The 25,000-nt window shown below is 34.6% G+C and overlaps 1 protein-coding gene across 3 annotated transcripts in view; it reads right to left on the bottom strand.

Moving 5' to 3' along the window:
- LOC145247332 (kelch-like protein 26) overlaps nt 1-25,000 on the bottom strand; it is a 294,307-nt gene that overhangs the window by 63,301 nt on the left and 206,006 nt on the right. The window contains exon 3 of one of the 3 annotated variants that reach the window (XM_080108989.1): nt 10,514-10,586. The exons of the other annotated variants lie outside the window; for them this stretch is intronic. The gene's annotated coding sequence lies outside the window, so the exon portion shown is untranslated. The remainder of the gene's footprint in view (nt 1-10,513; nt 10,587-25,000) is intronic. 3 annotated transcript variants of the gene reach the window in all.

The following is a 25,000-nucleotide window of genomic DNA, read 5'->3' as shown; positions in this document are numbered from 1 at the left end:
TGTAGTGTTTTTTTAGTGATGCAATGTTGTCAACTGAGATTTTAAAAAAACCCGTGAGATCAGGAGAAAGAAATGTCCAGAAAATCGCTAGATTTTTAACGTATCGTCTGAAATTTTCAAAAATCGCTAATCCCCCCCCCCAAAAAAAAAAGACTCCATAATGTTCCGTGTTTTTTCTTTTTTTGCTGTTGTTTCTTGCTTTTTACACTTTTAGATCGTATTTTAAACTAAACTTCGGAGGTTGGAATGCCCCCCCACCTAAAATGTACTTGGAAAAATCGATTTTATAGTGAGATTTAAGAATGGTTAGTCGAAAAAAAGGTGAAAAACAAAACAAATAATCAATAAATAATTGTTACCAAAGGCAATAAATGCTACTTTTTTTTTACTTACATGAATGAGCGCTTTTTATTTTTTAATAATCTAATGCGGGTGTGTGGGTGCCAAATACCTCCAGATTTTCTAGAATTTCCCGCTAGATTGTAAACAAAATCTCCAGATCTAGCAAGAAAACCGCTAAATTGTAACACTGGTCACGTGACAGGAAGCGGTAATAAATAATTGTCCCTAAATAAAAAAAATGGCCTCTCGGTACAAAGAAATCCACCTATTTATCATAGAAAAATTAAGTATAATGTTATAATTAAAAAGAAATATATAAAAGCACACATGGATATAGTAAACATATTATACCAAAACGTGGAAGCCATCCGTCCAGTGGTTTTTTAGACAATTAATTCCGAACGAACCAACAGTTACATTTTTATATATATAGATATATATATACACACACACATACACCTCTATATATATATATATATATATATATATATATATATATATATATATACACACACACACATACACCTCTCTCTCTATATATATATATATACATACACACACACCTCTCTCTCTATATATATATACATACACACACCTATATATATATATATATATATATATATATATATATATATATACATACCTCTCTCTCTATATATATATATATACATACACAGACACACACCTCTCTCTCTATATATATACATACATACACACCTACACCTCTCTCTCTCTCTTTATATATATATATATATATATATATATATATATATATACATACATACACCTCTCTCTCTATATATATATATATACATATACACACACCTATATATATATATATATATACCTACACACACACCTATATATATATATATACCTACACACACACCTATATATATATATATATACCTACACACACACACCTCTCTCTATATATATACACACACATATATATATATATATACACACACATTTATATAATTGTTTTTATATACAATGTAGGATCCTACAATGTTCCACCATTATATCTTAAATTGCTTCAGCGTAGGCCTATCCGTCACACCTTTGCATTGTTCTACTTTCTATAAAGTTCAATTTCTTTTTATATACATTTTAAACAATGCTTCAAGCAAACTATTTCAACCTATTTTTTTTTTTTACAAAATACATAAAAAACTAAATTTATGACACAATGCAATACGTTCGTTTAAATAAATTTGATTAAAACAAAAAAAAAAAGAAAAGAAATAGTATTTCTTAAATTTCCAGTCAATATTTTTATATTGACATGAAACGTTTACAAGATATATAAAACTATAAGGCAAAGTAATGATATAATTACTGATCGAACGATTCCAATATTTTTTTTATTATTCCAATACAATTACCGATTCCGATTAAAATTCTTAATATTAAACTATAAAATTGTTATTTTGTCCCGATTACCGTAAAAACACATCTTAAATGTGCATATATTTTCTCAAACGTAAAAACACACTTGGGAAGGAGGGAATCTATAGATTTTAGTATTACTGGAAGGTTAAATCTATTATTACTACGGCCAACAGAGGACGGTTTTTCTTAAAGCAAAATTAAATAAAAACAGATAATTAAAGGAATCGTTTTTGTTATCGGGGGGAGGGGGGGAAATGTTCTAGATATGATACAATACATTAGTTGAAATAAATTTAATCAGTTAGAATTTCCTTTCAGAATGCAATTTTCTTGAAGCAATGAAAAGAAAGTGTTAACAGTGAAAAAGATATTTGCTGACTTAAAATCTTTCTTCCAAGAACAAACCCCAAACGTTAAATCTCTCAGCCTATTACAGATATCGCCTTGGGCTGGAACCATTCAATCACAAAAATATATTAAAAGAGAGAGGAAGGAGCAAGCTGGGAGATATAGGATCTTCACCGTCATCCAGTCAAGGATGTTATAATGGAGAACTAAATAGAAAAAATGTTTTAATAGTTTAAAGTAGTTTGCTTGGAGTATTGTTTAATGTGTGTACAGGTTGAGCCAAAAGTAGGTGGACAATGTTGTAAACCCTCTTAATTGTGGAAGTGGCACTCTTGTCATGATAGAGGCCAACTAGGGTCAGCTATCCGGCCTCAATAAAAATGGTCCTGGCTAGGTTTACAACATCTCCCACCTATTTTTGATTCACCCTATATAACAAGAAATTGAAGTTTATAGAAGGCAGAACAATGCGAAGGTGTGATGGATAGTCTCAAACTGACACAAATTAATATATAATGGCGGAACCAGCTATGCAGTTTCAATTTTATTGATCTAATTCATGTGTGTGTATATATATGTGTATATATATATATATATATATATATATATAAATAGATTAGAGATCAAGTGAATTATCTTGTCAAATATTACACTGCTGTAATACTTTCAGGATGATCCTAGCCAAAAAGGTAAAGCTCAATATTTAAAAAAAAATAGAGCAATATATAAGTTCAATGATTAAAATTAAATTCTGTAAATCAAAATATATACAAATATATTTAACTTAAGAATTCATTGTTTGAAACAAGGAATATATAGATAAAAATTATGTTTATTTCCTTAATCCATGAATTTTCAATAATGGCTCAAATCATCAGAGAAAATGAAATGCAATTATCAAATTATTCATCTATGAATTTTTTTTTTTTTTTTTTACATGGAGGTCACCACTTACAAAAAAAATAAAATGAGGCCACTCAGGGATAAGGGTTATTGCGTGTACAGTAATTAATGAGATAGTATTGTAATAATCATTAGTATTGGAGATTTGATAGAGTGTATTACTTAAGAAGGCCGTTTGTCAGGAATTTGTTTATGTTTGACTTGAAGACATCCAAATTGTAGTCAGGTGGGAAACAGGCAAACGGAAGAGAGTTCCACAGGCGTGCACTTCTGAAAAAGAAGCTCTGCTCATGGAATCTATGTTTGGATTTAGGCACAGATAAAGAGCAGGGAAAATTGACAGTAGTTTCAGCCAAACGGGTGTTTCTCGTGAAAGATTGGCGAGTGGGGACGAGAGATTGGAGCTCAGACGAGAACTTGCCATGAAAATAAACAAGTATTTTACTTTTCAGCACATATATTGAAAGTGTTATTGTAATGCTTAATAAGAGTCATAGAAAAAAGGATTTCATACAACCTGAGCAGTCTATTATCAGAATTAGTCCAATATTTTCTGGGATATTACTGCCAGGTCGGAGGAGTAGTGATCCAGGGGAAAAATCAGTAATCTTATATATCAAGAATGTTTGGTTGTCCCATACCATTATTTCGAAGAGCATACGAAATGATCGTCCTCTTCGGCGATATAAAGATCCGTTGGTAGGAGAAATTCAGAATCCTTGGGAGTGCGGATTAAGGAAATAAACATTTTTTTTTCTATATATTCCTTGTTTCAAACAATAAATTCTTAACTTAAATATATGTGTATATATTTTGATTTACAGAATTCAACTTCAATCATTAAACTTATGTATATATTTATACACGTTTGTTTTTTTTTGAGTTTTATACAATATTTTACATGCTGAATGTTTTTACTTTCGTCAGACGGTCAAGTGGTGTGTCTGTCATGCTATATTTCAGGATGTCTTCCCTTCATCAGGCATGTGTTCGACTTTTAAATGTGCATGGCAGGTTTTATTGTAAATGGAGCAGGTTTGCAGTAATTTGAAATAAATTTATCTGTTTCAGATACATAATTTATTAATGTGTCATCATTTGATATTATTTGCAGTTTTTTTTTTTTTTTTACTCTGGCTCTACGGACAAATTTATCTTTAGTTGAGCTTTGACAAATAATATTTTTGCAGTTACTAGCCAAACCCATGTGATTTTTGAAACACAACATCTTCATTCTGTGACGAGTACATACATCATGAAGATTTTTCTATATTTTTTTAAATAGGTGCAATTTTAAATATGCGAAAATTTTATGTTGAGACTTGAAGGTATAAACATTTGAATTTCTTCAAATTTTTTTTGAAGTTTCATTATATATATATATATATATATATATATATATATATATATATATATATTGTTCTATTAAACCTTTCATTGTTTAAACATTTTGACTTTGCTTGTTTTATTAAAAAAAAAAAATAAGGATCAAAGAGATTTTTCAATCAGTAATGAGCTTTGGAATGTGATGCGATGCCTCTGCAGCATGAATTGAGAGGTAAGGGCTGTGCAACCTCCAACCATACCTCTTCTGAATCGGCACTGTTTGAGTCCAGTGGCAAGGAAGACTGGAAACAATGCCAAAATAAGCGGAGAGCACATACAGCACCTGGAAGTCCCAAATGGTCACCCATTTAGACCTGACCAGGTTCAATGTTGCCTAACTTCGGTGAGACAGTAGGAACCGGTGTGTCAATGTGATTATACCATATGTTCTAGAATAATGTCACTGTAAAAAACACAATCGCCAAAAGATAAAACATTTTATTGTTTGTAGTCCTCACTTGGAAAAATCACTCAGAACGCAAATCCCTGTTACTTATCTTTGTATAATAAAAAAATGTTTATTCACTTATTTTGTTAGTTTCTTTCGGTTTTGTTTCTTTTTTTTCGGTTTTCTCAGGATCGTTGGTCATTTTAATGTTTCGATGTTCCTATTTACAATGCCTCCCCACGGGACAGAGTTAGACACCAGGCTCGTTTTTTAATGTGGAGAAAAGGAACAAAAATAAAAATTGTCTCAGTCGTGAAGGATTTCTCCCCCACTGACAGAACAAGAAATTGAAGTGTATATCTGAAGAACAGATACTACATTTTGATCTTGAGGCCAAGAATTGTGCTTAAAACAATCAATGTTTGGAATTGATAAATACAAACATGTTGAGATTTAAATATTCTTCACTGCAGACAGCTCTGCTATTGAATTCAGCACTAGTGATGATATATGAAAATCTAGCCAGAAAGGTTTGAGAACATGCGCCGCATGAAGAGAAATGATATGACGATGATATAACAGATGTGTAATGTCCATCTTAAAGACATGCTTAGTCCTGATATCCATAGGGAAAGATAGGGTGATGTATGCAGAAAATGAGTGTTTGATGGCATGGTGACATTGAAAGAATAAATGAGAATTCTTGGATTAGTGCATGTAAAACAATTGTGAGAGTAGGTTCGATGAGAGATGATTATAAGAATGGAGTTGAAAGAGGGATAAATAAAGACTGGACAGAGGTAGGTTAGTTTGAAAATATGGCGGTAATGGTGGTGACTCTTCCATTGCTTCATATTAGTAATGCTCTACTGATTAGTAATGGAAGTTTACAAATATATTATATATATATATATATATATATATATATATATATTCTAGTGGTTCAGCCCGACTTTGCTCGGGCTCTATGTACTGTTCATAACATTATGTGCATATATATATATATATATATATTAAAAGGTTTGACTCATGTCCAGGTAACCTACATCTAAAATTTCAAGTGTTTAGACTCAAAATTGGTGGAGGAGTTTGGTAGAGTCTGCAAAAGTCAACACTTGGCGGCCAAATTTTCACCCAAAATCTGATTAAAAAGCTTGCTGCATAATTTCAAATTGGCTGAATAGTTTGCTAGAGATCTCAAATGTAAAATCTATTGAACTTTGACCTCTTGGCAGCCAAATTTTCAACCAAAAACCGATTAAAAAGCTTGCCCTATGTCTGAATACACTTTATGTAAAATTTCAAATGTTTAGACCAAAAATTGGCTGAGAGGACAAATTTTTTTTAACTCTGATGCCAATTTTGACCCCTTAACATTTGTTTTGAGCTCAAATCAAGTTAAAAAAAAGTTTGAGCCATGTCCAAGTAACCTACGTCTAAAATTTCAAGTGTTTAAACCCAGAATTGGCGGAGGAGTTTGGTTGATTTTTCAAAAGTCAAATCATTGAACTTTGACAGCCAAATTTCTGATCGAAAACCGATTAAAAAGATTTTTCCAAATCTCAATACCCCTTATGTCAAATCTCGAGTCTGTAAACTGAAAATTGACAAAGTAATTTGGTAGGTAAATGTACACACACAGATAATTTCACGCACACACACACACACATTATATATATAATATATGCAACTTTTTTCCAAAGGACATATCTTATATTTAATAGAATTTGAAAGCCAACCATGTAATACTAGTAGTAACAAACTGTTTTTAAAATTTCTAATCTATATATATATAAAAGTGAAAATGTTTGTATGTGCGTTTGCTAAAAACTTTCGACAGACAGAACAAAAATTAACAAACTTGGCATCATATTGAAGCTCCATCCTTCGCCCGAAAAATATCGAAAAATTGGCTAAAAACGTTAATTTTTTCACCCTGAAATCAACAATTTTCTACAGGGGGGGGGTCAACAAAAATCGTCCTCTCATGACGAGATCGGTTCTACGCATGCGTCAGATGACGTCATGCCCTGATTTAGTTTAAATAGTTGAAGAACTGACTAAATTTCATGTACGTCGTGTTAGCTCAGTTGGTTAGAGCGTTGGATCATTATCTAAACGTTTTGGGTTCGAATCGTGGAGTGAGATGTCTTTTTTTTTTTTTTCGATTTTTTAAATTTAAATATTGAACTAGTGTTATTTAAGCCATTTTCCACTTGAAGTTTGTTTTTCTGTTTTTTTTTTTTTGTTTTTTTTTACTTTGCTTATTCTTAGGTTTTTATTAACACCCCCACCCCTGACCGTCCACACACATCCAAAAACATCCCGGTATCCACCGATTTTGAAAATTTTAATATCGAAACAGGCTTATTTAAGCCATTTTTCACATTTTTTTTTTTTTGGTTTTAAGTTTTAACGTTCGCTTTTCTGTTTCTTTTTTGTTTTTTTTTCGATTTTTACATTTAACATCGTTCGTTTGCCTTACGTTAGTTTTTTTTTGTTTTTTTTTTTTGAATGTTTTGATTACCCCCCTCCCCGCTTTATTTTTCAGATAAGTTTTAACGTTCGTTTTTCTGTTTTCTTTTTTTACTTTGCTTATTAGGTTTTCATTAACAACCACACACACCTACAAACACTCGGGCAACGCCGGTTACCCCCACCTGCTAGTCTATATATATAAAAGCGAAAATGTGTGTAGTATGTATGTATGTGTGTTTTTATGTCTTGCAAAAACTTTTGACACAGGTCATGGATTTTCACAAGATTGATATCATTTTAAAACTCAATCCTTCGCCCGACAAATATCGAAAAATTGGCTCAAAACATTAATTCCTTGACCCTAAAATCATCAGTTTTCTACAGGGAGGGGGGGGATCAGCAAAAACCGTCCTCGCATGACAAATTTGTTTCTATGCATGCACAAATGACGTCGGAACATGATTTAGTTCAAATATTAAAAAAAAAAAAAAAAAAAAAAACGACCTAATTTTGTCAACGTCGTCTTATCTCAGTTCATTAGAGAGCAGCCTCATTATTTAAAGGTTTTGGGTTCGAATCGTGGTGTGAGATATCTTTTTCTTTTTTTCGATTTTTAAAGGTTTAATACTGAAACAGGGTTATTTAAGCCATGTTCACGTTCTGTTTTTTTTGGTTTTTATTTTTCAGCTTTTTTAAAGAAGTTTTAATGTAAGTTTTTCTGTTTATTTTTCCATCACATTCGCGTTTTCTTTTTTTTGTTTTTGTTTTTTCAGATTTCTACATTTAACATCGTTCGTTTGTCTTATGTTTGTTTTTCTGTGTGTTTTTTTTTCGATTTTTTAAAAGTTTTAACATTCACTTTATATAAAATATTTAATAATTTATTATTTAATATTTAAAAATATTTACTTCGCTTATTCTTATGTTTTGATTAACACCGCGCCCGCTGTCCGAGCACACACATACCTCTAAACACCCGGGCTACGCCGGGTACCCTCCCGCTAGTCTATAAATATAAAAGTGAAAATGTATGTATGTATGTATGTATGTATGTATGTGTGTTTGCTTTTTCTGTGTGTCTACAAAAGGCTTCTTTCAGAGAAGCGGTCGGTCGGTTCACAACTTTTTAAAACTTTTTATATCACATATAAATCGTAATATCTCAGTTAACAATGAAGCTCGCCTGTCTATTTAATTTGCTCGATTTCGGGAAGATAAATATTTAATATTTGTCGCTCGCGGCATGTGGGTTAGTCTTTTTCCTATAACATCTTGGGGGTGGGGAAAAAAAGCGTTCAGCAGTAAATGAATACTATCCCGCAGTCAAACTTGATCTCATTAACCCATTAAAACGGTCACCTGCTAAATCCAACTATTAAATAAATTCAAATATGTTTCCGTTAGCATCTCGCGGGTGGGGCAATGGTTAACATCGCACTTTTTTTTTTCACACTTGAATTTACAACTTTGCCTCACCGGTCCAGGTTCGATCCTCATACTTACTTTTTTTTTTAACCCCCCCGCCCAACACCCGGGCAACGACGGGTACCCCTCGCTAGTATTATATAAAAGGAACTGTGTGTGCGTGAGTTCATTCCCAATGGACTCTGAAATGGCTGGACAAATTCTTATGAAATGTCATACAAATGTACATTATGCATCTGACAGTATTTGTAGATAGAAAACCTATCGAAATACCTTCGACAAGTATTGCAAATTGAAAAAATTTGATGAAAGAAGGAACAGAGTTTTAACCAAAGTTTACACCTTATACATGACAAGTACATTTGAGAAGTGTTATTAGCACACAAACAGAAAGACCCAGCATATAAAAATCAACAGTAGGTGCTTTTGATATGAGAGGGGCGCATTTGAAATGAATGTTTCTGTTTAAAGCATTATTAAACCATCATGCAAAAACATTTGTATTTTAAGCTTTCATTCAGGCCAATTTTATAAAATAAACAGTTTCTCTACAGTGCAATGTAGACTATAAGCTATTGTGGACTAAGCCACTGCATGGAGGCATGTGAACCTTCATCCTGGTGCACCGGGATGGGTCCACAACTAGAGCAGGTAATGAATCGATTTCATTGAAAAATAGGCAATTTCCTCCATTTTGATGACAATAAAAATACAGGAGTGTGAAACAGTCATTGATCATCAGTCAATCCCGGACAACGGCGGGTCTCCCTACTAGTGAATAAAATAAAAAGCTGAAAACTTCAAATAACGAAACCAAACAAGAGATTATTGTTTAATAATACTTCATCTTATGAATATAACATACAATTATTTTGGGTGTCGAATTATGATAGAAACCATTTCGACTGCGGCTTTGTTACTGTCAGGCTGTGGAATGGTTCCATTCAGTTCTACAAGGTCAACCATAACCTTTCAGGCTTTAATTCTATGAAACGTCTCTACCCGGAAATGACGACAAGATTGTTCAGGCAGTTTTCATAAGCCAGAGTATGTTTATCCAAGTTCACTGACTCCTCCTGGTGCAAAGGTAAATAATGTGTACGCCTACATTCGCATTATCAACTGCCTAGGATGCTCACTTCTTTTACAAACTTGGGTTATTGATAATCACCTGAGACTCCCCAAACTGGAAAATGCTGATAAGCTGCTTAGTTATTTTTTTTTTTTACTTACTCTAATGTGCCAGCTCCTCAAAACCAGATGAAACCTTGCATCTTACCTCCTGGCAAGGAAGTAAAATAATATAAATTTACAAGTGTACATAAAGTGTTTTTGATGTAATTGAAACTCTAAATCTCGTATTGAATCAGTTGCCTAACTGATTACACGGTAGGACATATCGTATACTGTTGGTGAGACGCCAGTCAGGCAATGTTATAGTTTTATTCCGGCATGATTAATAGGAACGAGGGTTGTGGAGTCAGAAGTTTAATGTCTATTTCTTGCAAAAAATTCCAGCTCCTTTTTTTAATGTCTTCCAATATCCAGGATGTTTGGTGATTTTTTTTAAAGATTAAAAAAAAAATTCAAATCTGAATCCAAAAAATTTTTCTCCTTACCAAACCTCCGATTCTTACAATGCTGATAAGAACGAATAGAAACTTCTTAAATCATGAGAATGCTCATTGAATTAGGATTATGGGTAATTTCCTTCGAAAAACTTACGAACCATTGTTTTAGAGTGCATTAAAGGCTTAGACGATTTGCATTGCTAGCAATAATTCGGGTTTCCAACGGAAAGGGGGGGGGGTCCTTAATTTGGAGAAAACCTGTAGAGAAAAAAATTACCTTTATGTGCAGGGATCTCAGAAGATGGCCAAAAATGGCCGTGAGGAAAATCGATAAGGCCTGACTAGAGAGTCTGAAAAAAATAAGTAATAAACTGAAAAAATTAGGAATGAAAATAAAAAGAAATAAATAAAAGTGATCGGGGGGGGGGAGAAAAAAGATCAGAGGACAGAGAAAAGTAAAATGATGGGGAGAGAGAGAAAAAAATGTTCTTGAGAAAGAGAAACGAACACAGAAATTATCTGGAGAGAGACAGAGAGACAGACAGAGACAAAGAGAGAAAGAAACATTATCTGGAGAGAAAGAGAGAGAAAGGAACATAGAAATTGTCTAGAGAGAGAGAAAGAGGGAGGGAGAGAGAGACACACACACAGAGAAAGAAACACAGAAATTACCTAGAGAGAGTAGAGAAACGGACACACAAATTACGCGGAGAGGAAGAAAGAGACAGAAACAGAGAAATTATCTGGAGAGAGAGAAACGAACATAGAAATTATCTATCTATCTATCTAGAGTAAGAGAGAAACGAATACAGAAATTATCTGGAGAAAGAGAGAAATGAACACAAAAATTATTTTGACAGAGAGAGATGAAATAAAAACATAAAAATGATCTTAACAAAAAAAAAAAAAAAAATAGAGAAAAAACGAAAATCAAAATGTTTTCAAGAGACAAAAAAGAAAAGCATCTCTGGAGAGAGAGAAAGAAAAGAAAAGCATCTCTGGAGAGAGAGAAAGAAAAGAAAAGCATCTCTGGAGAGAGAGAAAGAAAAGAAAAGCATCTCTGGAGAGAGAGAAAGAAAAGAAAAGCATCTCTGGAGAGAGAGAAAGAAAAGAAAAGCATCTCTGGAGAGAGAGAAAGAAAAGAAAAGCATCTCTGGAGAGAGAGAAAGAAAAGAAAAGCATCTCTGGAGAGAGAGAAAGAAAAGAAAAGCATCTCTGGAGAGAGAGAAAGAAAAGAAAAGCATCTCTGGAGAGAGAGAAAGAAAAGAAAAGCATCTCTGGAGAGAGAGAAAGAAAAGAAAAGCATCTCTGAAGAGAGAGAAAGAAAAGAAAAGCATCTCTGGAGAGAGAGAAAGAAAAGAAAAGCATCTCTGGAGAGAGAGAAAGAAAAGAAAAGCATCTCTGGAGAGAGAGAAAGAAAAGAAAAGCATCTCTGGAGAGAGAGAAAGAAAAGAAAAGCATCTCTGGAGAGAGAGAAAGAAAAGAAAAGCATCTCTGGAGAGAGAGAAAGAAAAGAAAAGCATCTCTGGAGAGAGAGAAAGAAAAGAAAAGCATCTCTGGAGAGAGAGAAAGAAAAGAAAAGCATCTCTGGAGAGAGAGAAAGAAAAGAAAAGCATCTCTGGAGAGAGAGAAAGAAAAGAAAAGCATCTCTGGAGAGAGAGAAAGAAAAGAAAAGCATCTCTGGAGAGAGAGAAAGAAAAGAAAAGCATCTCTGGAGAGAGAGAAAGAAAAGAAAAGCATCTCTGGAGAGAGAGAAAGAAAAGAAAAGCATCTCTGGAGAGAGAGAAAGAAAAGAAAAGCATCCCTGGAGAGAGAGAAAGAAAAGAAAAGCATCCCTGGAGAGAGAGAAAGAAAAGAAAAGCATCCCTGGAGAGAGAGAAAGAAAAGAAAAGCATCCCTGGAGAGAGAGAAAGAAAAGAAAAGCATCCCTGGAGAGAGAGAAAGAAAAGAAAAGCATCCCTGGAGAGAGAGAAAGAAAAGAAAAGCATCCCTGGAGAGAGAGAAAGAAAAGAAAAGCTTCTCTGGAGAGAGAGAAAGAAAAGAAAAGCATCTCTGGAGAGAGAGAAAGAAAAGAAAAGCATCTCTGGAGAGAGAGAAAGAAAAGAAAAGCATCTCTGGAGAGAGAGAAAGAAAAGAAAAGCATCTCTGGAGAGAGAGAAAGAAAAGAAAAGCATCTCTGGAGAGAGAGAAAGAAAAGAAAAGCATCCCTGGAGAGAGAGAAAGAAAAGAAAAGCATCCCTGGAGAGAGAGAAAGAAAAGAAAAGCATCCCTGGAGAGAGAGAAAGAAAAGAAAAGCATCTCTGGAGAGAGAGAAAGAAAAGAAAAGCATCTCTGGAGAGAGAGAAAGAAAAGAAAAGCATCTCTGGAGAGAGAGAAAGAAAAGAAAAGCATCTCTGGAGAGAGAGAAAGAAAAGAAAAGCATCCCTGGAGAGAGAGAAAGAAAAGAAAAGCATCCCTGGAGAGAGAGAAAGAAAAGAAAAGCATCCCTGGAGAGAGAGAAAGAAAAGAAAAGCATCCCTGGAGAGAGAGAAAGAAAAGAAAAGCATCTCTGGAGAGAGAGAAAGAAAAGAAAAGCATCTCTGGAGAGAGAGAAAGAAAAGAAAAGCATCTCTGGAGAGAGAGAAAGAAAAGAAAAGCATCTCTGGAGAGAGAGAAAGAAAAGAAAAGCATCTCTGGAGAGAGAGAAAGAAAAGAAAAGCATCTCTGGAGAGAGAGAAAGAAAAGAAAAGCATCTCTGGAGAGAGAGAAAGAAAAGAAAAGCATCTCTGGAGAGAGAGAAAGAAAAGAAAAGCATCTCTGGAGAGAGAGAAAGAAAAGAAAAGCATCTCTGGAGAGAGAGAAAGAAAAGAAAAGCATCTCTGGAGAGAGAGAAAGAAAAGAAAAGCATCTCTGGAGAGAGAGAAAGAAAAGAAAAGCATCTCTGGAGAGAGAGAAAGAAAAGAAAAGCATCTCTGGAGAGAGAGAAAGAAAAGAAAAGCATCTCTGGAGAGAGAGAAAGAAAAGAAAAGCATCTCTGGAGAGAGAGAAAGAAAAGAAAAGCATCTCTGGAGAGAGAGAAAGAAAAGAAAAGCATCTCTGGAGAGAGAGAAAGAAAAGAAAAGCATCTCTGGAGAGAGAGAAAGAAAAGAAAAGCATCTCTGGAGAGAGAGAAAGAAAAGAAAAGCATCTCTGGAGAGAGAGAAAGAAAAGAAAAGCATCTCTGGAGAGAGAGAAAGAAAAGAAAAGCATCTCTGGAGAGAGAGAAAGAAAAGAAAAGCATCTCTGGAGAGAGAGAAAGAAAAGAAAAGCATCTCTGGAGAGAGAGAAAGAAAAGAAAAGCATCTCTGGAGAGAGAGAAAGAAAAGAAAAGCATCTCTGGAGAGAGAGAAAGAAAAGAAAAGCATCTCTGGAGAGAGAGAAAGAAAAGAAAAGCATCTCTGGAGAGAGAGAAAGAAAAGAAAAGCATCTCTGGAGAGAGAGAAAGAAAAGAAAAGCATCTCTGGAGAGAGAGAAAGAAAAGAAAAGCATCCCTGGAGAGAGAGAAAGAAAAGAAAAGCATCCCTGGAGAGAGAGAAAGAAAAGAAAAGCATCCCTGGAGAGAGAGAAAGAAAAGAAAAGCATCTCTGGAGAGAGAGAAAGAAAAGAAAAGCATCTCTGGAGAGAGAGAAAGAAAAGAAAAGCATCTCTGGAGAGAGAGAAAGAAAAGAAAAGCATCTCTGGAGAGAGAGAAAGAAAAGAAAAGCATCTCTGGAGAGAGAGAAAGAAAAGAAAAGCATCTCTGGAGAGAGAGAAAGAAAAGAAAAGCATCTCTGGAGAGAGAGAAAGAAAAGAAAAGCATCTCTGGAGAGAGAGAAAGAAAAGAAAAGCATCTCTGGAGAGAGAGAAAGAAAAGAAAAGCATCTCTGGAGAGAGAGAAAGAAAAGAAAAGCATCTCTGGAGAGAGAGAAAGAAAAGAAAAGCATCTCTGGAGAGAGAGAAAGAAAAGAAAAGCATCTCTGGAGAGAGAGAAAGAAAAGAAAAGCATCTCTGGAGAGAGAGAAAGAAAAGAAAAGCATCTCTGGAGAGAGAGAAAGAAAAGAAAAGCATCTCTGGAGAGAGAGAAAGAAAAGAAAAGCATCTCTGGAGAGAGAGAAAGAAAAGAAAAGCATCTCTGGAGAGAGAGAAAGAAAAGAAAAGCATCTCTGGAGAGAGAGAAAGAAAAGAAAAGCATCTCTGGAGAGAGAGAAAGAAAAGAAAAGCATCTCTGGAGAGAGAGAAAGAAAAGAAAAGCATCTCTGGAGAGAGAGAAAGAAAAGAAAAGCATCTCTGGAGAGAGAGAAAGAAAAGAAAAGCATCTCTGGAGAGAGAGAAAGAAAAGAAAAGCATCTCTGGAGAGAGAGAAAGAAAAGAAAAGCATCTCTGGAGAGAGAGAAAGAAAAGAAAAGCATCTCTGGAGAGAGAGAAAGAAAAGAAAAGCATCTCTGGAGAGAGAGAAAGAAAAGAAAAGCATCTCTGGAGAGAGAGAAAGAAAAGAAAAGCATCTCTGGAGAGAGAGAAAGAAAAGAAAAGCATCTCTGGAGAGAGAGAAAGAAAAGAAAAGCATCTCTGGAGAGAGAGAAAGAAAAGAAAAGCATCTCTGGAGAGAGAGAAAGAAAAGAAAAGCATCTCTGGAGAGAGAGAAAGAAAAGAAAAGCATCTCTGGAGAGAGAGAAAGAAAAGAAAAGCATCTCTGGAGAGAGAGAAAGAAAAGAAAAGCATCTCTGGAGAGAGAGAAAGAAAAGAAAAGCATCTCTGGAGAGAGAGAAAGAAAAGAAAAGCATCTCTGGAGAGAGAGAAAGAAAAGAAAAGCATCTCTGGAGAGAGAGAAAGAAAAGAAAAGCATCTCTGGAGAGAGAGAAAGAAAAGAAAAGCATCTCTGGAGAGAGAGAAAGAAAAGAAAAGCATCTCTGGAGAGAGAGAGAAAAAAATAACGATCCAAAAAGAGAGAAAAAAATAACGATCTGGAGAGAGAGAGGGGGGAGAGAGAGAAAAAATAACGATCTGGAGAGAGAGAGAAAAAATAACGATCTGGAGAGAGAGAGAAAAAATAACGATCTGGAGAGAGAGAGAAAAAATAACGATCTGGAGAGAGAGAGAAAAAATAACGATCTGGAGAGAGAGAGAAAAAATAACGATCTGGAGAGAGAGAGAAAAAATAACGATCTGGAGAGAGAGTGAGAGTGAGAGAGAGAGAGAGAGAATAACGATGATCTAAAGAGAAAGAAAAGTAAAATATTATTATCGAGAGGGAGAGAAGTAAAGGACAATTATCTGGATACAGAGAAAAGTAAAAGATAATGATCGAGAAAGTGAGAAAGTAAAAGAAAATGATTTTAAAAAGATAGAAAAGCTAACGATCTGGAAAGAGAGAAAAGTAAATGATCTGATGGACCCTACCCCCTCGATTTGAATATACGAGTTCCGCTACAACAACGTAAGTTTCTCAGATATCCACACGGATGAATATTTTATAGTGGTGAAGACTTAGCTCAGAACTAAGCCCACTTTTTGCTAATCTTTGTCAATACAATGGCTACCATAAGACAGAGCAAGCAGTAAAACCTCAGGTTTTACATCAGAGTTTTCCCTCACCTACATGCATGTCTTACAAAGACAAAGGGTGCATCTCTTCCAGTGAATTCAACACGCCTCCAGATACCAAATTGGAAATTTCTGTCTTGGCGCAGTACATACAGCGCTTAGTCTTCTAAAATATTCACCCATCTAGTACTAGCTAGGCTCAACATTGCTTAACTTTGGTGATTCAGTGAGAACTAGTGTGTCAATGTGAATGTGTTGTATATCAAACCATATATATATATATACACGCACACACACACACACATATATATATAACCTTTCTTTGTCTTATGAATGGTCTCTACCACACTCCAATTCATGGTCTACAGACTCGAAACTTAATATATAGGAGACTTGACCCTTTGGAACAAATTTGATTTGGTCTTTAGCAGGTAAAAATAGCTAAGAGATCAAGATTGAAACTAAAAAATGACAATAGGCATAAGATGATTTGAAGTGTTCTTGTACGTATCTGCAAAGATACATTTATACATTAAAATCAGTTAAATTTAAATGGACTCTTATACATCTGACAATAGCTCAAATGGTAATAACTAAAGTTGGAGAATTAAATGTTATGGGTTCAACTTAAGCCAATGACACTCAAATCATTTTTCCTCACTTTTGAAATCACTACTATATAGTGACTACAATATAATCATCAATACAGCAATAGGTCTATATTAATTGATATGAAATCTGCATAAACTTAATGTATTTAACAACCAGGCCACACTGGGTGGCCACTACTTTATATTGGTCATAATAATCAATAGCTAATCAATACAAAATCTGCATTAATTAAAATATCATATTAAAGCATATTTTACGAGTAGGCAACGCCGGGTGGCTTGCTAATAATAATTAAAAGTATATTTTTAACATTATATATATATATATACATATATATATATATATATATATATATCAGTGTATATCTATGCGTGTATATATATATATATATATCAATGTATATCTATGCGTGTATATATATATATATATATCAATGTATATCTATGCGTGTGTATGTATATATATATACATCAATGTATATCTATGCGTGTGTATGTATATATATATACATCAATGTATATCTATGCGTGTGTATGTATATATATATATATACATCAATGTATATCTATGCGTGTGTATGTATATATATATATACATCAATGTATATCTATGCGTGTGTATATATCTATCAATGTATATCTATGCGTGTGTATATATCTATCAATGTATATCTATGCGTGTGTATATATCTATCAATGTATATCTATGCGTGTGTATATATATATCAATGTATATCTATGCGTGTGTATATATATATCAATGTATATCTATGCGTGTGTATATATATATCAATGTATATCTATGCGTGTGTATATATATATCAATGTATATCTATGCGTGTGTATATATATATATATATATCAATGTATATCTATGCGTGTGTGTATATATATATATATATCAATGTATATCTATGCGTGTGTATATATATATATATATATATCAATGTATATCTATGCGTGTGTATATATATATATATATATATATATATCAATGTATATCTATGCGTGTGTATATACATATATATCAATGCGTGTGTATATATATATATCAATGTATATCTATGCGTGTGTGTATATATATATATCAATGTATATCTATGCGTGTGTGTATATATATATATCAATGTATATCTATGCGTGTGTGTATATATATATATCAATGTATATCTATGCGTGCGTATATATATATCAATGTATATCTATGTGTATATATATAAATTAATGTATATCTATGTGTATATATATAAATTAATGTATATCTATGTGTATATATATACATTAATGTATATCTATGTGTATATATATACATTAATGTATATCTATGTGTATATATATACATTAATGTATATCTATGTGTATATATACATTAATGTATGTGTATATATACATTAATGTATGTGTATATATACATTAATGTATGTGTATATATACATTAATGTATGTGTATATATACATTAATGTATGTGTATATATACATTAATGTATGTGTATATATACATTAATGTATGTGTATATACACATTAATGTATATCTATGTGTATATATACACATTAATGTATATCTATGTGTATATATACACATTAATGTATATCTATGTGTATATATACACATTAATGTATATCTATGTGTATATATACACATTAATGTATATCTATGTGTATATATACACATTAATGTATATCTATGTGTATATATACACATTAATGTATATCTATGTGTATATATACACATTAATGTATATCTATGTGTATATATACACATTAATGTATATCTATGTGTATATATACACATTAATGTATATCTATGTGTATATATATACATTAATGTATATCTATGTGTATATATATACATTAATGTATATCTATGTGTATATATATATACATTAATGTATATCTATGTGTATATATATACATTAATGTATATCTATGTGTATATATATATATATATATACATTAATGTATATCTATGTGTATATATATATACATTAATGTATATCTATGTGTATATATATATACATTAATGTATATCTATGTGTATATATATATACATTAATGTATATCTATGTGTATATATACATTGATGTATATATATATAAATGCATATCTATGTATATATATATATATCTATGTGTGTGTATATATATATATATATATATATATATATATATATATTTATGTTTATACTTATTACTTGTATATATTATCTATGCGTTTGGGGGGGGGGAAAGAACCAAAAGGAAACTTAACCTTGTTTAAATATAAAAAAAAACGATATAAAAAACAGCGATTTTAAAATGGAAAAAAAAAGGGGGGGGGCTTGGTGACAGGTCGGCTTGAACCCGGAGCCTTGAGGCCTATAGGCTGAGCCTAAACACCTGGACTACAGCGACAGTCAATGTAAGAGAGATTAAAAAGTGAATGTTAAACATCACGCTATTCTGCAGATTTTAATGAGGTCAAATCGTTTTGCTGCGGAATAGTTGACGGTTACATCCGGTTTCACTGTCTTTATACTTAAAAGTGAAAACAATATGCGGCCATCCGAATATGTGGAATATTTATCTTTTGAAAGTCGGGCAAATTAAATAGACAGGCGACCCCCGTTGTTAACTCGTACATATTATGATTTAGATGTGATATAAAAAGTTTTAGGAAGAAGCAACACCCACGAGAAGGCGTCGAAAAAAAAGCCTTTCTCGGACATACACGAAAACGCACACACACAAATATTTTCGCTTTTATATATATATATATATATATATATATATATATATATATACGGTTCCCATATTGCATTAAATTCTATACTAGGTCTACTTAGTCCTTGGGTATTTCTTAGCTGCAATGGTTTGTTGGAGTCTGATGCTCTTCAAGTTCTCTCCATCCTATGAATATTAAAGAGAAGTAATCCTTTATGGGTGAATACAATTACACACACCCACACTTTTTTTTTTATATGGATGGCAGAGATTTTTAAATAATTTCAACACCGATAAAGCGTTTCCTAAAAACAAATTCAATCGAATTACATTTTCTTTTTCTTAACACCTAACGATCTAAAAAAGAAGCTGACGACAAAGAATCAAATATTGATTTTGTAGGATGAACGCTATCAATGACAAGGAAACGATCCAAACGTTGACTTATTTATCAAATCAACTCGTTTGTTGGAGGTTGGCGCTCTTCAAGTGCATCTTTTATGCTATGAATATAAATGAGCTTTCCGAACAAATTCTTGGGAGTTTTTTTTTTTTCTTCTTTTTTGCTAACTTCCAGCTTTCATATCTCAGATATTAACTGATTTTAATGAAGCTTAATAACCGTCAAAACTTTCGTTTTTTGTTCATTTTCGTTGTCGAGGAGGACGAATGATATCAACTGTTATTAATGTTTCAAGCCAATGTTTCTTGTGTTTAATGCAGTTGTCACAAATTTCAGCTTCATGCAATGTGTAACGAATAAAAAAATGGAAACAACAAAAAAACTAAAAAAAGAAATATCGGAAAGTTCCAAGACATGATTTTCTGATTTGATGTTTTGGAATTTTTTAGATGAGGATTGCTAATAGGTTTTCTTCTGATTATTCAGACTAATGTTCTCATTCATATTATTTGGATTAATTTGACTACTCGTAATACTTAAAAAAATCAATTGTGAAAGTGATTCAGACGAGAGAGAGAGAAATGAAGATGATCTAGAGAGAAGTAAATGATCAGGACAAAGAGAGAAAAAAAGTTAATGATCCAGAGAGATCGAAAAGAGTTAATGATCCAGAGAGATCGAGAGAGAGAGAGAGAGAGAAGTAAATGATCCGGAGAGAGAGAGAGAGAAGTAAATGATCCGGAGAGAGAGAGAGAGAAGTAAATGATCCGGAGAGAGAGAGAGAGAGAAGTAAATGATCTGGAGAGAGAGAGAGAGAGAAGTAAATGATCTGGAGAGAGAGAAAGAGAGAAGTAAATGATCTGGGGAGAGAGAGAGAGAGAGAGAGAGAGAGAGTAGTAAATGATCCGGAGAGAGAGAGAGAAGTAAATGATCTGGAGAGAGAGAGAGAGAGAGAGAGAGAGAGAGAAGTAAATGATCCGGAGAGAGAGAGAGAGAGAGAGAAGTAAATGATCCGGAGAGAGAGAGAGAAGTAAATGATCCGGAGAGAGAGAGAGAGAGAAGTAAATGATCCGGAGAGAGAGAGAGAGAGAAGTAAATGATCGGGAGAGAGAGAGAGAGAAGTAAATGATCTGGAGAGAGAGAAAGAGAGAAGTAAATGATCTGGAGAGAGAGAAAGAGAGAAGTAAATGATCTGGAGAGAGAGAAAGAGAGAAGTAAATGATCTGGAGAGAGAGAGAGAGAGAAGTAAATGATCTGGAGAGAGAGAGAGAAGTAAATGATCCGGAGAGAGAGAGAGAAGTAAATGATCCGGAGAGAGAGAGAGAAGTAAATGATCCGGAGAGAGAGAGAGAAGTAAATGATCCGGAGAGAGAGAGAGAAGTAAATGATCCGGAGAGAGAGAAGTAAATGATCCGGAGAGAGAGAGAAGTAAATGATCCGGAGAGAGAGAGAAGTAAATGATCCGGAGAGAGAGAGAGAGAAGTAAATGATCCGGAGAGAGAGAGAAGTAAATGATCCGGAGAGAGAGAGAGAGAAGTAAATGATCCGGAGAGAGAGAGAGAGAGAGAGAGAGAGAGAGAATTAAATGATCCGGAGAGAGAGAGAGAGAGAGAAGTAAATGATCCGGAGAGAGAGAGAGAGAGAGAAGTAAATGATCCGGAGAGAGAGAGAGAGAGAAGTAAATGATCCGGAGAGAGAGAGAGAGAGAGAGAGAGAAGTAAATGATCCGGAGCGAGAGAGAAAGAAGTAAATGATCCAGAGAGAGAGAGAAAGAAGTAAATGATCCGGAGAGAGAGAGAAAGAAGTAAATGACCTGGAGAGAGAGAGAAGTAAATGATCCAGAGAGAGAGAGAGAAGTAAATGATCCAGAGAGAGAGAGAAAAGTAAATGATCCAGAGAGAGAGAGAAAAGTAAATGATCCAGAGAGAGAGAGAAAAGTAAATGATCCAGAGAGAGAGAGAAAAGTAAATGATCCAGAGAGAGAGAGAAAAGTAAATGATCCAGAGAGAGAGAGAAAAGTAAATGATCCAGAGAGAGAGAGAAAAGTAAATGATCCAGAGAGAGAGAGAAAAGTAAATGATCCAGAGAGAGAGAGAAAAGTAAATGATCCAGAGAGAGAGAGAAAAGTAAATGATCCCGAGAGAGAGAGAGAAAAGTAAATGATCGAGAGAGAGAGAGAGAAAAGTAAATGATCCCGAGAGAGAGAGAGAGAAAAGTAAATGATCCTGAGAGAGAGAGAGAGAAAAGTAAATGATCCCGAGAGAGAGAGAAAAGTAAATGATCCCGAGAGAGAGAGAGAGAAAAGTAAATGATCCCGAGAGAGAGAGAGAGAAAAGTAAATGATCCCGAGAGAGAGAGAGAGAAAAGTAAATGATCCCGAGAGAGAGAGAAAGAAAAGTAAATGATCCCGAGAGAGAGAGAGAGAGAGAGAGAGAGAGAGAGAGAGAGAAAGAAAAGTAAATGATCCCGAGAGAGAGAAAGAGAGAAAGAAAAGTAAATGATCCCGAGAGAGAGAGAGAGAGAAAGAAAAGTAAATGATCCCGAGAGAGAGAGAGAGAGAGAAAGAAAAGTAAATGATCCCGAGAGAGAGAGAGAGAGAGAAAGAAAAGTAAATGATCCCGAGAGAGAGAGAGAGAGAAAAGTAAATGATCCAGAGAGAGAGAGAGAGAAAAGTAAATGATCCCCAGAGAGAGAGAGAGAAAAGTAAATGATCCCGAGAGAGAGAGAGAGAGAGAGAAAGAAAAGTAAATGATCCCGAGAGAGAGAGAGAGAGAAAAGTAAATGATCCAGAGAGAGAGAGAGAGAGAAAAGTAAATGATCCCGAGAGAGAGAGAGAGAAAGTAAATGATCCGGAGAGAGAGAGAGAGAGAGAGAAGTAAATGATCCGGAGAGAGAGAGAGAGAGAGAGAGAAGTAAATGATCCGGAGAGAGAGAGAGAGAGAGAGAGAGAGAGAAGTAAATGATCCGGAGCGAGAGAGAAAGAAGTAAATGATCCGGAGAGAGAGAGAGAAAGAAGTAAATGATCCGGAGAGAGAGAGAAAGAAGTAAATGACCTGGAGAGAGAGAGAAGTAAATGATCCAGAGAGAGAGAGAGAAGTAAATGATCCAGAGAGAGAGAGAGAAGTAAATGATCCAGAGAGAGAGAGAAAAGTAAATGATCCAGAGAGAGAGAGAAAAGTAAATGATCCAGAGAGAGAGAGAAAAGTAAATGATCCAGAGAGAGAGAGAAAAGTAAATGATCCAGAGAGAGAGAGAAAAGTAAATGATCCAGAGAGAGAGAGAAAAGTAAATGATCCAGAGAGAGAGAGAAAAGTAAATGATCCAGAGAGAGAGAGAAAAGTAAATGATCCAGAGAGAGAGAGAAAAGTAAATGATCCAGAGAGAGAGAGAAAAGTAAATGATCCAGAGAGAGAGAGAAAAGTAAATGATCCCGAGAGAGAGAGAGAAAAGTAAATGATCGAGAGAGAGAGAGAGAAAAGTAAATGATCCCGAGAGAGAGAGAGAGAAAAGTAAATGATCCTGAGAGAGAGAGAGAGAAAAGTAAATGATCCCGAGAGAGAGAGAAAAGTAAATGATCCCGAGAGAGAGAGAGAGAAAAGTAAATGATCCCGAGAGAGAGAGAGAAAAGTAAATGATCCCGAGAGAGAGAGAGAGAAAAGTAAATGATCCCGAGAGAGAGAGAGAGAAAAGTAAATGATCCCGAGAGAGAGAGAAAGAAAAGTAAATGATCCCGAGAGAGAGAGAGAGAGAGAGAGAGAGAGAGAGAGAGAGAGAGAAAGAAAAGTAAATGATCCCGAGAGAGAGAGAGAGAGAAAGAAAAGTAAATGATCCCGAGAGAGAGAGAGAGAGAAAGAAAAGTAAATGATCCCGAGAGAGAGAGAGAGAGAAAGAAAAGTAAATGATCCCGAGAGAGAGAGAGAGAGAGAAAGAAAAGTAAATGATCCCGAGAGAGAGAGAGAGAGAAAAGTAAATGATCCAGAGAGAGAGAGAGAGAAAAGTAAATGATCCCGAGAGAGAGAGAGAGAAAAGTAAATGATCCCGAGAGAGAGAGAGAGAGAGAGAAAGAAAAGTAAATGATCCCGAGAGAGAGAGAGAAAAGTAAATGATCCAGAGAGAGAGAGAGAGAAAGTAAATGATCCCGAGAGAGAGAGAGAGAAAAGTAAATGATCCCGAGAGAGAGAGAGAGAAAAGTAAATGATCCCGAGAGAGAGAGAGAGAAAAGTAAATGATCCCGAGAGAGAGAGAGAGAAAAGTAAATGATCCCGAGAGAGAGAGAGAGAAAAGTAAATGATCCCGAGAGAGAGAGAGAGAGAGAGAGAGAAAAGTAAATGATCCCGAGAGAGAGAGAGAGAGAAAAGTAAATGATCCAGAGAGAGAGAGAGAGAAAAGTCAATGATCCCGAGAGAGAGAGAGAAAAGTAAATTATCCCGAGAGAGAGAGAGAGAAAAGTAAATGATCCTGAGAGAGAGAGAGAGAAAAGTAAATGATCCCGAGAGAGAGAGAGAGAAAAGTAAATGATCCCGAGAGAGAGAGAAAAGTAAATGATCCCGAGAGAGAGAGAAAAGTAAATGATCCCGAGAGAGAGAGAAAAGTAAATGATCCCGAGAGAGAGAGAAAAGTAAATGATCCCGAGAGAGAGAGAAAAGTAAATGATCCCGAGAGAGAGAGAGAGAAAAGTAAATGATCCCGAGAGAGAGAGAGAGAAAAGTAAATGATCCCGAGAGAGAGAGAAAGAAAAGTAAATGATCCCGAGAGAGAGAGAGAGAGAAAGAAAAGTAAATGATCCCGAGAGAGAGAGAGAGAGAAAGAAAAGTAAATGATCCCGAGAGAGAGAGAGAGAGAAAGAAAAGTAAATGATCCCGAGAGAGAGAGAGAGAGAAAGAAAAGTAAATGATCCCGAGAGAGAGAGAGAGAGAGAGAGAAAGAAAAGTAAATGATCCCGAGAGAGAGAGAGAGAGAAAAGTAAATGATCCAGAGAGAGAGAGAGAGAAAAGTAAATGATCCCGAGAGAGAGAGAGAGAAAAGTAAATGATCCCGAGAGAGAGAGAGAGAGAGAGAAAGAAAAGTAAATGATCCCGAGAGAGAGAGAGAGAGAAAAGTAAATGATCCAGAGAGAGAGAGAGAGAGAAAAGTAAGTGATCCAGAGAGAGAGAGAGAGAAAAGTAAATGATCCCGAGAGAGAGAGAGAGAAAAGTAAATGATCCCGAGAGAGAGAGAGAGAGAGAGAAAAGTAAATGATCCCGAGAGAGAGAGAGAGAGAAAAGTAAATGATCCCGAGAGAGAGAGAGAGAGAAAAGTAAATGATCCCGAGAGAGAGAGAGAGAGAGAGAAAGAAAAGTAAATGATCCCGAGAGAGAGAGAGAAAGAAAAGTAAATGATCCCGAGAGAGAGAGAGAGAGAGAAAGAAAAGTAAATGATCCCGAGAGAGAGAGAGAGAAAAGTAAATGATCCCTAGAGAGAGAGAGAGAAAAGTAAATGATCCCGAGAGAGAGAGAGAGAGAAAAGTAAATG

Source organism: Euprymna scolopes, chromosome 25 (genome assembly GCF_053919585.1).
Source record: "Euprymna scolopes isolate OS-2025 chromosome 25, ASM5391958v1, whole genome shotgun sequence".
NCBI lineage: Eukaryota > Metazoa > Mollusca > Cephalopoda > Sepiida > Sepiolidae > Euprymna > Euprymna scolopes.
Note: the sequence above shows the minus strand (reverse complement) of the source record. Positions and strands in the feature narration are given on the sequence as shown.